Here is a 14,382-nt window from a genome sequence, read left to right as displayed (position 1 = left end):
ATCTCTTGGTGTCTCACTTTTCCAAGCGATTAAATTATTTATTTATGTAATAATAAAGTATTGATTTTTCTTGTTACACATCAAACCTAGATTTTATTTTCTTAGGTTAGCATAGTTTTACATACAATGGAGGGGTGTTACACTATCAATCACTACAACATAGATTGCTAATGAAAATAAAAGAGATGTAATGATACACACAAATTTACATAGAGATTTTACCCTTGAAACCCAACATGAAAAAATAAAAAATATTTTTAGTATATTCTTATCTTTATAGTGTTACAATACAATATCTATATCACATAGCATCCATAACAAGTATTATTTGATGTGGTGCACTGAATGAAAGATGAAATTATTAGGGGAATATGATGGTAACAATTTTATATATGAAAGAGGGTCTATTATGATATTTTTTCCACAAAAATCATCAAACCAAGAGCCATGTTTACTTTAAAGACTATCAACCCTATGCCATAAGTTGTCAATATAGTCACTTGGTGTGTGCAACACACATAAAGTTGATAGAAGTCCAATCAAGAAAAAAATTAAAATTAAAATAATGGAAAATGTCAAAAACTAACCATGAATAGATCATTGAGGATTGCATTCCATTAGAATTTTTTTAATTGAACTACCCAACAACATCTTCTCCTTGTATCCATCTTTGAGAAATAGTTTAAGTAGATTGTTGGCCTTTCTTTTTGTGCAGTCTTAAGTTGTTCATTCTAGCTATTACTAAGTATTACAAAATTATTTTCATTAATATGGTGGCTTTGTTGTTAAGTTAAAAATAAATTCAAAGATCCCAAATACTACTATAATGTAAGGAGGTAGCATATCACAATTTTCTTGTTTGTTGTTGATTATAAACCTATCATGTTTGCACTGCATTTTTCTTTTATATGTCACCATTTTATCTTTTCATATATTTTTAGTGCTATCTTAGGAACATTATTTACTATTAAAATCACATTACCATCAATTTCAAATTTTTTGTGTCTCTTGTACATCTCAATATCTCAAAAAAATGTATTTTATTGTGTTTTTCCTATACATGTAGTGCATACAAAACCTATTGAGACTAACAATGCATGATCCACACATAGTATTTAATATTTGAAAATTTTATTTACTTTAGTGCAAATTTTGAGATTAATGCAACCTCAGTTGATTCAAAATTGCAATTTTTAACTCTCACACTCTAAGCTTTCTCAAATTTCATAAAAAAATACAATAGTATCTGAAAGTACACTTTAAGGCAAAGAAGGTAATTTAGAATGCATGTTTTATAATGCAATTTACAGTATGTTTGTTTTGAACAAATTTATATTAAAAGTTAAGTATCAATCCATATCCATAGTATCTCTTCTATACAAGATGATGATCTATTCATGAATACAAAATGTATACATGTACTGTGTTTTATAATCTGTAATTTTAAGTTATAATGTACCATTTTAAGATTCTTTACTGCAAAATGTACCATGTTTTTGTAATTTGAAATTTTATTATTCATTAAACAACTCGACAAAAAAACTTCACAAAATCTAAGAATGAGCCAAAATCCGTATTATCTTCTACTAATATTATATAAATCATCATGCAAAATGTACCAACTAAATGAAAATTTACAAACATTGCTTCATATTCATGAACTTATATGTAAAACCTTTATGCATCAAACCATGCATCATGAAAAATGTAACATGTTTTAAATAATGTTTATTTTTTATTAAACTCACAAACTATAACTTGAAACCTTACATCAAACAAAGAGTTGGAAGTTAACTAAAACAACCAAGCAAAGGTTGATCCATGAGAACTTTGGTAGGTAATAATTAAATCCAAAATTGCATGCATTCTACTTATCATTTAACTTGAAACATATATCACATGAAAAGTTGGTGTGGGGAAAATATAACTATTACAAAGGGTATCAAAAGTTGGGTTCTAAAACTCTACATATGTGAGTCATCCAAAGCACTGACTAAATGCAAATTTTCTATAGTATGTTTTCTTTGAGAAACTTTATATTAAAACTTAAGTATCAATAGCCCTTCTATACAATATGACGATCTATTCATGAATGAAAAATGAAAGGTACTATATGTTTTATTATGAACTTTTAAGTTATATGATCTTTTTAGGCATCTACACCATTATAAGATTCATGAATGCAAAATGTACCATGTTTTGTAATTTGCAATTTTTGTAATTTTGCAAATTTACAAACATTGCTCCATATTCATGAACTTAAATGTAAAGCCTTTAAGCATAAAACCATGCATCACGTAAAATTTAACTTATTTTAAATATTTCTTATTGTTGATTAAACTCACAAACTATAACTTGAAATCTTACATCAAACAAAAAAATCGCAATTAACTAGAACAACCAGGAAAAGGTTGATCTGTGAACTTTGGAGGGTAGTAATGAAATACAAAATGGCATGCATTCTACTTATCATTTAACTTGAAACATATATCACTTGAAAAGTTGGTATGGGGACACTGTAACTATTACAAAGGGTATCAAAGGTTCGGTAGAAACTTTATATTAAAGATTAAGTATCAACCCACTTCCATAGTAGCCCTGTTATACTAGATGATAATCTATTCAGGAATGAAAAATGTATACATGCACCATGTTTTAAAATGAAATTTTAAGTTATATGTTTTTTTTAGACATCTACATCATTATAAGGTTCATTCAAATGCAAAATGTACCATGTTTTGTAATTTGTAATTTTATTTTTCATTAAACCACTTGAAAAAACAACTTTGAACAAAACCTAAGAATCATATACAAACATTATAAGAATCATCATGTAAACTATACCAATTAAATGCAAATCTACTTTCATTGATTCATATTCGTGAACTTAAATGTAAAACCTTTAAGCATCAAACCATGCATCATGCAAAATGTATCGTCTTTTATAATTCAATTTTATAGGATGTTTGCCTTGAACAAATTTATATTAAAAGTTAAGTATTAACCCACATACATAGTAGCTCTTCTATTCAAGATGATGATCTCTTCATGAATTCAAAATGCATCACGTTTTGTAATTTTCAATTTTACTGTTCATTAAACAACTTCACGAAACCTAATAATTTGAAGCCAATTCCATATTATATTATACTAAAATTATAAGAATCATCATACAAAATGTATAGACCTCAAAATTAGCATATTAAATATTAATTCATAAGAAAGAGTTTTACTTTAAATATGTCCAAAATTTATATCATGACAAAAATAAACAGAATAAAAATACTGTCAAATAAAATTTGCATCAAAGATAATCTCGCTAAAATATATGATATATCAACATCCTCGTGCTATCATCAAAATCATGGGTTCCTTGAAAACATGTGTAACATGAATATATACATAACATTGTGTACTTGAAAATTAAATTTTACTATTTTAAAATTAAATGAGAATTTTATCAGCAAAACAAAATTATAAAAGGTTTCAAATTCCATGCACTACTCTGTGGTGTTCCCCCTCCATTGCGCTCTCATGGAAGCCATGTACAACACATGTACACATATATATTAGAAATCTAAAATTGCACATGAAAATGCATGAATTCATAATATTAAAAAAATTGTACCAACTTGTTAAAATTGTGTAGATGATCTAATCCTCGTAGTTGACTCAAGTTTCAAATTCCATGCAATACCTCGTGGTGTTTGTCTTGAATTGTGACCTTATGGATACCATGTACAATACATGTACATGCATATACTAAAAACTTAAAAATTCACATGGAAATGCATAAACTCGCAATATTAAGAAAATCAAGTAACAACTATTTCAAATTGTCTAGACAATGCTATCCCTGTAGCTGATTCCATTGCTAATGCACCTAAACTAGGGGAATTTTCTACACAAACCTAAAATTCAAACATTTTAAAACTGTAAGATAGACATCTCAACTTTTTAACAAAAATTGCTTCAATTTATAACAAAAACTAAGTGAAATATTCAATACTTGTGAAAAGCAAATATTTGACACATCTCTAATAGGGAGGAAGAGAGTGGTGTTGTGTCGAAAATGCCAAATGTAATGGAAATATGTTAACATTTAATTATATATGTAATTTTTTGTTTTACAAATATGTCTTCACAATACTGATATAATAAAAGTAAATTAATAGTATCAACATGAACTCTTAAGAAAAAACTAACATCTCTCAACATATCTTGATTTGAACCTAAACCCAACACCATGAGGTTATCAAACTTTTCATTCAAAAAACGACTTAACCGCAAATGGTGAACATATGATACATTCCTGTTAGATTATATTTGAAAAAATTTACAAAATGTATGTTAATCAACATTAACACATACAATACATTATGTTGGGATGGGGTCCTTTGGGTTAGTTAACCCAAATTTTGTATAAAATTTTGTAAAAGATGTAAAGCCTCTAAGATATGTGGATGCAGAGCATGTAGATGAATAAGAGTCAAAGGGGCTGAGCCCCTATTTTGGGTAAAGTTTTGGGCCGATTTTGAGATTCACCCATGGTCCGCAAACCATGGCATTGTATTGAAAAGTCTATAAATAGTTTAGTCTTAACGAGTCTTAGTTGTACAAGAAGATACGTTTGGATAGAGAATTGGGTACAAAAAAGAGTTTAGTTTTCTTGGGCAGGAACTAAGGCAGGAAGTCTCTTCTTCCTGCACTTAGATAGAGAAGGGAAGGCTCCTACAGTTGAGTGTGCAGGAGGCCTAGGTAGATTTCGCAATGGAGTGCATGGACCCCATCAACTATGTGCACAAGGTAGAGTCTCTAATCGGTGAATTGAAGATTAATAAAGAATACTTTTTGCAGAATTACTGTGTATTTCCATTGCATCTGTTTATATTATATTTTTTTGATTAATGTTATGTTTTATGGAAGAATGATTGAATGCTATGCGAATTTACTGAATCTGTCTTAATAACATATGAAATGAATGCTTAGCCACTTCGTGAAGTACAGGTTGTTCTTCTTATGTTTTCCAACGAATAAGTATATCTATGTGAAATCCAATCTAGGGTTACTTTTTGATGTGCGAAAGTAGATAAATCGACTGTTTTCATTCCACAATTACTGACTACATGCCTTCGCGAAGGTTTTGAAACTAGTTAACCTGGTTGTAGTAAAGGAGCCATAGGAGATATTACTGATCTACACGAAAGTAGATTTGATGTAGAAACTTGGTTCTTTCATTCCCCAATACTGCTTCAGGTGAGACTACAACCTGCGCTACGCAGGTTGTTGCCGAAAGGGCCAATAGTGTAGGGTTTTGTTGGTTAGTGCAACTAACTCTAAACCTGGGTCAAGACCCCCTAAGCCAACACATTACCTTAAAATATCCACCCTAAACATTAACACATATTGATCACATGCCCTCTTCCTCATGACCGATTAGGTCTTTCCAACCATAATGACAAGCCTTTGTATACACATTAATCTCTTCAATATTCATATTGTCTATCTCCACATATGATTTATATACAAAATTAGAATGTGCATCAGCTTGTGCTCTTTGTTGATTTAGACCAACATCAATTCAAGACAATGTAGTCTATATGTTGTTTGTAATGGCATCCCTTGCTTCTTAACTAATCTAAGAAGTTGCATCCATCTCCGACCACAAAGTTATGAGACGTGGAGGTTGGGGTACCAAAGGTGGCAGAGGACAAGGAAATTCAGTATCCCTTAATGCACCCTTAAGTTCATATGTCCAACCTCTCTCAGTACCATAAAATTTAGATGGAATGTTAGTATAATCAGGTTTCATATCTAAAAATAGTTTTTCATAAAACAACTTTGCAAAAAAATGTGGAACCTCGTCATTGAATGGTAGCTTTCCATACTCTCCAAGGAACCTATCATACAAATGGTGGTCTATTTCAAGGTGCTTGAAATATTGCACCTTGAGCATCCTTTTTTTTCTTTCTGAATTAAGACTAAATCTATTAAGAAAAGGCATATGGTAAAATCAGAGCTTGCAAAGAAGCGAAGCAAAAGAGCAGGGGAGCCGGAAATGATATGAAATCAACCTCGGTCCCAAAAAACCACGGCAGAAGCAGAAGAAAGTAGAGAGGACAGAAAGAATGAGTAGGTCTAGGGAGTCTACCCAGCATGGGTAGAATTTTCCAATATACATTTTTTTCCTTTCTTTTTACTGACTTTGACCCAACCATTTTGGTCTGGCTGGACCAGAACTACTTGCAGACTGATCTAAGCTAAAGGAGGAGACTCCTTGTCTGAATCAGAGGGCGAAGACTCATGAGAATGTTTCTGCAAGAACAGAGGCGCAGAAGGATCCAAATCGCAGGCTAACGGCGAGTCCTTCAGCGCTCCAAGTTCTCCTCGTCAAGTTCAATGTCCTCCTCCTCAGAGTTAGAGGACTCTATTCCATCCATGGGGTTCTGTCACAAGGTCTCCAACTCTTGGATTTGGATTTGCGAGTGATATTCTTCTTTTTGTTGAGGAACGCTGCACATGAGTTCTGGAGATGCCATGTCTGATGGCAATGGCGACATCTGAAGGCTGTATTCTCATAGTCTAGAGTTTGCGTCCAATGGAAGTCCCCGTTTGAGGATGATCTGATCTGGCAGCCCTTTATTGATGTCTATTTCTGCACAAATTCTACCATAGGTGTATATTCCTTTCTCCCCCCTCGAGGTATCTTTTGTCAGGAAGCGGCCAAGGGTGTCTCCTATCCCTTGAAGGACAGAAAAATGCCATAGATGCGCAGGGAGATTTGGAAGCCTGATCCAGATAGGAAGCTTGGAGATGACCGCAGAGGAGGGGTCAAAATCTGGGAACCATGGCGAGAGGAAAAGTCCAGCACCTAGAGCATCTTTATTTTTTACCCTTCTTTTAAATTAAACATAGATTTGGTATGTTCTTTTGTAACCCTCCTACTTACCTCATCCCATTTATCAAGACCCATCACTATTTCCTTTCTATGCCTCATCTTATATATAAAGCCATCAATTGTTGGCCCAAGGTTCATGTAAATATAAAGAAATGAACTTAGATAGTGCACAACTATTTCTAAGCTTTGTCAAATCTTTGCAGGGAGCTCCAAACTCCAAGATCTTTCTTTAATTTTGATTAACGAGTTATGCACATATGTAATGTACATTGTTAGAAGTTATTTTCTCAAGGAAGCTCATTAGGAATATCAGATGGACAGGTGCTAGTTGGCATATGGTCTTCTTCTTGAGTCGCCCTGCTTCACCTATGTTCACTTCGGTCAACATTTTCACCTCCTCCTTCAATATAATTACATAAATCTTAAAACATGTCAATGGATTTATACACATGAAAGATAGATATGTAGTACACATATATGTACATACAATTCATTACATGTACAAATTTCTTTTAACAAATAAATAAATAAATTATATAATTTACCAAGATGATGAGGATCATAATCCGATTGAGATTCATGACCACCCAGAGATGGTTGAGAACTATCATGCCTAAGCACATGAGTTGATTGAGATTTTTGAGCACCCTCACACAACAACCTAGTTAGAGACGCTTCCAAAAAAAATAGAAATTATAAATCAATTAAGTTAAATTCACAAAAATATATCAAATATATGTATGTACATATGATTCTACCTATTTATCATTTAAGTAAATGCACATTGTTATAGATTTGACCTGCAAATATATGAAATGATACCAATATACCCAATAACTGTAAATAATCACCAGAAATAACAAGATATGAATATAGAAATGATTCACTTTATTAATCAAACCCTTAAGGTAGGGCAACACCATACATTCACTCCTTAAGGAAGGAGAACACTCCACAAGCAATATGCTTGTCCATACAATATTCTTTGACCTCTCTCAATGGGGAGTCTCTAGCCTCTATATAGGCCTCATACATACAATACCATGGGTCATTACCATGGTTCCCTCAATACCATCTATCTAATACAATGGGCTTATTACATTATTGCTCTACTTGTGGCCCCTTACATGATACGGGTTAGCCACTTTATTTATTACTATGGCCCATCCCATTATTACATTATTCCCTTGGGTACCTCCCTCTGTACCCCATACTATCCCCCTAGGTATACTACATTCCACCCCACTTAAACATGTTTCGTCCCCGAAACATAAGAAGAACACAAATAATAAGATCTACTCAAAAGAGTAGTCCACTGTTACCATGCACATGCATCTAGCCATCCAAGAGAAAGGTGAACCCTCGATCTTGCTGGTGCCTCACTCGCTTGAGATGGTAGTTGATCCTGGTGGATCTTCTGTGTTGGTGTGTTGTGGGTGGACCTTTGCCCCTCTCTATCTGTCATGTGGGGGTTGCCGTCCTTGTTGCTGATTTTTTGCCATCTGGTAGGTTTTTTTCTTGTGAGGTGATGTGGGTGGTGATATGCTAAAGTTTTAACCAACAATGTATCTTTCTTTAATTCACCACCTAATGGAGCCTGATTGGTATCTAGTACATGTTGTGGCATTTGTTGTTGTTGCTTTTCTTCCAATATTACTTCAACCATGGATTCCTCATATGATGTATCCATACCTGTAACATTTTCTGCTTCAGCCTCCTTGGACTGTACCTGTTTTTCTCATACCTAGTTTGATGTTTATGTTTGGTTATTGACCATCAAGGGCTCATCATCTAATGTGTCAATCCTTGGAACATCTTCCTTTTATATCAGAGCTTCAAGAATTTCTTCTACACATTAATATTGATAGTACCAATAGATTCAATCCAAGGGTATCCCAAAACAACATCCACATTAACCATATTTGAAATATAAAAATCAGAATGCAATACATATTTATCCATAGAAATATTCAAATCTTTATAAACTTGCGCCTGCTCATTATTAACCTGTGTGTGCTCCATTTGTTTAGCTGGAATTTGCAATTTTTTTTCCAAATTAACATTGATAAAATTATGCTTGCAGCTAGGATTTATAGACACAATGATCTTCTCCTTCTAAATACATCCATGAACCTGCAATAAGGAGATATCAATAGAAAATAACCCCTTACATGTCTCATTCTCCTGTTTTCTAGCATGAGACCATTTGTCCACAAGGAGTTTTTCAAGTTCTTCACTTGACAATTCGAACTGCTGGTTGCCAAGTGAGTGCCACCATATGGCAGTCTCTCCTTTGAAATTAAGCCATAGGGAACTTCTCCAAGATTTCTGATGGTTTTTCTTAAGATCTTTTATGAATTCTTCAATAGTAGGACCATTATCTTTCCTTGTAAAAAATTGCTTGCTAGAAGCCATGAAGAGGGTTTTGAAAACAAATCACTTACTTGGTGAAAATTTGAAATGGCCACAATTCGGTCAATATTGCTCAGAATATTTATTATGACCTATTTTTGTAAATGGAACAACCATTCTGCATCTTCTCATGTGATAGAAATCTTGATCTAGGCACTGGAATTTCAGATCTGTGCTGCAACTGTCCCGCCGTCACAAAAATTTCTAAGAAAAGAGATGATTTTAAATCGGAGATATCTCCCTCATCTGGACTTCGATTCAACTATTTTTTTTTAAATTGGGTATTTTTTCGCAACGAACCCAGATCTACGATTAGATTCTACAAATGTTTCCCCAGAACATACAGATCTGATTTGCAAACTCACCGCCTCGAAAAATGTCTGCAACACAACTGATTTTTAAATCAGCGATATCTCCCTCATCTGGACTCCGATTCGGCCAATTTTTTTTTCAAATTGGGTATTTTTTCACAAACAACCTAGATATGTAATTAGATTCTATCTATTTTTCACTAGAACCTACATATCTTATCTGCAAACTCGCCGCCCCAAAAAGTTCCTGCAAATAAAAAAAAATTGCTTATTACATTAATGCTAACTTCTTGTGGTCCCTTACATGATACAGGTTAACCACTTTATTTATTACTATGGCCCATCCCATTATTACATTATTCCCTTGGGTACCTCCCTCTGTACCCCATACTATCCCCCCTAGGTATACTACACACATAAACATATATTTACCATACCAAGATGATGTGAACAATGGCCCTCCATTTATTGGTCTGATACTCTCTTTGGCCTAGTGAGAGATGCTCCTAACGAATATGGAATTTATTATAAATTAATAAAGCTAAATTGAAAAAAATCAATTCAATATGTATGTACATATGATTATAGGAATATCATTCAAGAACTTTCACATAAACATATATATACCAGGACAATGATGTAGTGACGATGGCCCTCCCATGATTCATATGAAACTCTCCTTGATCAATGATCAATCTTAGATATCGGAGATATCTTATAATGTCCATCAACAAATTTTTATGGAGAGCTTCTTGACACCAATTCATCTTTCACACACAAATATTGAATTGGCATTGCCCCATACAATAGATCACTAGACATTCTATTAACATTTGCACAATGACTTATACTAAATGATTGAAATTGACTAGAAATAGTTTTCTCTTCTCCGTGCAGTTGTTTTAATTTCTCCTTTTTGACTTGGTACATGCCTTTCATCTAGTTGCATAGAAGTTCAGAATTGGTGAATATTACAATTCCATTGGATGCATACTCCCCAATTCTTCCTAAGCCTTCTATCAGTGCAATATAATATGCTTCATTGTTTGTTTTCCTTCCAAGTACATTCCTTTTCCTTTGGAGGACTTTGTTTGTCATAATATTGTATAGAAAATAAGTAATCATGACTTGTCCTGGATTGCGATAACAAGAAACTTCTATGCATAATGTCCATTTTTCAACCATGTTTAATGGGTTTTCTAATCCCTGTAAAAACAAATTCAATAAAATGAATAATTTATTTATTTTTTGCAAATGTCTTAGATTATGCGATAATGATGAAAAACAAATATATATTATGATGGAATGATGGAATATTACATGATCTATTGGGCTGAACTACCCAATGGAATAATAACTGCAGTTTACAAATCAATGCAATTCAGAAACTGTCTTGACAAATGTTCTCATGTTGGAATGCACAAGAATAACATTCAAACACATGCTACACTATATTGGTTTTGGATGACGAGAAAAATATTTTTCATCATAAAAAATTAGTGTGATTTTCAACTCAAGTTCGGGCCTCCAATCCTCTAATAGTTACTCCCAAGACTCTCCGTACACCTAAGACTAAAATAATTATTATTACTTCCATGCCTAATGAGATTCCTTCACTATTCAATGAATCTTATACTTATCATGAGAATACCAATCCTTGAAATTAGATATATATTGTCATGTTTATCATGTTTGGACTATATTGAAGGTTAAGCTATCAATGGATATTTTCCATCATGCCATGTATGATTTTGTTGCAAAAATTTCTCACATTTAAAAAGTTTATACCCATATTCAAATAAATAAACAACTAATTTGTAATGGATTCCATATTCTATATAAGTGATTCAATACTTTCCTATGATTCAATAAGGGTTAATCATCGATCATTCCTATAAGTACATTGACATCCATAAACCCTATATTTATCTTCATTATTAAGATAAAAGAAACATTACAATTTTCATTGCATAAGATCATTGGCTTTCTTGCCTAAATCCATGGATTATCAACCAAAATTTCTATATATTGGATGTTATTCATGGATAGGACAAGTGAATAAGGAAACATTGTGAATTGGAGAGTTATTTTGGAAACAAATTGTCATGTTAGAAACAAATTGTTTCTACCTACTTATATGAGTGATTTCTCAATAACTTTATTCCTCGTATTTTCTTGGTTATGGTGATAGATCGTTCTTTCCTGGTTGTATATTTAGTTTATATGTTTGAGTAGAATCATTTTCCTAGTTTTGTGTAATATAATAGAAAAACATTTATTGTTTCCTTGATAAATTTCTAAAGGTTTTTCTCATTTATTGTTCTTGTAGATTATTGATACTTAGAATGGATGCTTTTAAGTTATTAAGTGAAATGGAGGAAGAAGAAATGTTGACTACTGCATAATTTTCCAATGAGATCCAAAAATTCAAAATCATCAAACCATATACATTTGCATTTAACTTTTCCAACTAAAGAACATTCAAAATAAAAAATCATCATTAAAGCATAATTAATTCTCTATGTATAACAAGTGCATTCAACCTCAACGAACGAACAGTTGATACCAAATCATAATTCTTGTCATGTATCATATTTCTCCCCTAATTCTCATGGTTTGTTAAATGTCTCAAGGTTATTAGGCTAATCATGCATGTGTTTTCCTATAATTATTTTTTCTCCTCTTACTTTCTTTAATTGTTTCTCACACTAATGCCCATGATGCATCTAGGAAAGTAGGTTTCTTGCAATTTCATACAGTATGTAGTGGATTTATGTGATGGTGCTTTTGTGTGCATTGAAGAGCATAACCTTCTAGAAGCTTTGTCCACTTTTGTCACCACCACTTCTTGTAGACTGAAATGAACTCAGAGGCATAATATAAATCATGTCCAAAATTATGAAAATGATGTCACTGTTTCTTCAGGGTTCAACGCAAACATAGGAAGGTATATCAGTACGACTCCTCCTAAAGGTTTGGCAATACCCAAACACACATTTTTCTTTGTTGAAGGATATCACAGATGCGATTTTATCACTACTAATTATAAATGGTCAAGAAAGAATTTTAGTACTCAATTAAAAAGGGTTAATGTGAGTGCACTTCGTTCTGAATGGGAACAAATGTCCAAAGACTATGATCTCAATTTCGCTAGGCTCATAAATGGAGATTTTCTCTCTCTTTCAAAGCTTTTTGCATTGCCAAAGTTCTAGTGTTATAAAGACTTGGAGAATTCAATTAAATTTAAAGAGTTCTAGTGTTATAAAGATTGAAAAATTTAATACCATTATCAATATTTTGAGGTCGAATTTGTTAATAATTTTTCTCTATTTATTAAATTTTTTTAACATTGATATTAACATATTAATGTTCACATTGTTGTTTCTTCTTTTATAACCATTTCATTAATTTTTTCCTATCCACTAGGCTCTTCTTAAGTCTTTGATCATGGGTGGTGACACCACTTGGAACGTGGACAACTCTAAACCTACACACAATAACATTCTAGAAATTAACATTAAACATAATTGCCAATTGTGTAAATATACACATAAGCCTAGATAATAATTAATCAAATTATTTCAAATAACATAAGGCATAAGTGCACATCCTCACTCTTTCATCCTTGTCATACAAACTTCACTCAAAATCCAAAGGCACCGCGAGATTATATTTGGAATTCTAACTAGGTTTGGGCAATTGGATTTTAGTGCCAAAGTGAATCAACAGTCTAGGTGGGGTTATGAAGATTTGTTTCATCATTTTGAAACAATTAGGTAACCTAATTGTTACAATACCCAATTTTGAACCTATTACAATTAGGTATCATACCTAATTCTGAACTTGTTACAATTAGGTATTGTACATATTTGTCCATGGATGTCATTACGCTAGCCACATGTGATAGTTGTGTCCTCTTCTTTCATCGCAAAAAAAAATTTATGTGGCGAGACATATACATAAGTACATATATATTAAAATCATGACATTTCAAGAAAAGGAAAACAAACAAATAAAATTTCCAATTCAAATTACATATGCTGACATTGGATTTTTTGAAGTAGACAAGAGGAAATGTGACTTCCATGAAGGTATTCTAGCCAGGAAACTGAATTTTCAAGTTGTTCATTCACCAGGGAAATTCAGTGAATTTTTAAAATGAATGCATTTAGTCATTGATTCTCTCAGTTTTTACTGCTCACAGTGAGGCTGAAACTTATTCCTCTTTGGTTATATTTGTACTTTTGTCTCTCCTTTCTGTCGTTTTTATATAGAAGATAGTGAACTCAATAATTGATTTTGCTAGATTTTGGAGGTATTATAAACATGACAACTCAATAATTTATTTTTCTATATTTTGGAAATACTCTAAACAGGAAAGTAAGAGGTTATTTTCTTTTACCTCATTTTTGTTAGTCCCTCATATTCTGAAATATTCTCAGAACTTACAATTAAATTAACTTCAAAAATTTTAAATTTAAAATATTCCAAAATATGCATTCAAACTATCACCAAAAATCCTTGAAACCTACCTATGGTACAATACCTAATTATAACAAGTTCAAAATTGTTACTGTACCCAATTAGGTTCAGAATTGTAGGTATTGTTTCGTAATTCTAATATAATTTAAGCTTTATTAATTTTCACTTCCATTGAGTGAGAATACTTATTATTATCATGGATATCTAAAATATTTTTAATTATCATTGAAAGATATGAAAAGCATGCCAAACCAATCTTGTTTGAAGAAGAGATTATAA

Source organism: Pinus tabuliformis, chromosome 2_1, assembly GCF_031772625.1.
Source record: "Pinus tabuliformis cultivar Carrire ecotype Pingquan chromosome 2_1, CPIR1, whole genome shotgun sequence".
In the NCBI taxonomy this organism is placed as follows: domain Eukaryota; kingdom Viridiplantae; phylum Streptophyta; class Pinopsida; order Pinales; family Pinaceae; genus Pinus; species Pinus tabuliformis.
Note: the sequence above shows the minus strand (reverse complement) of the source record.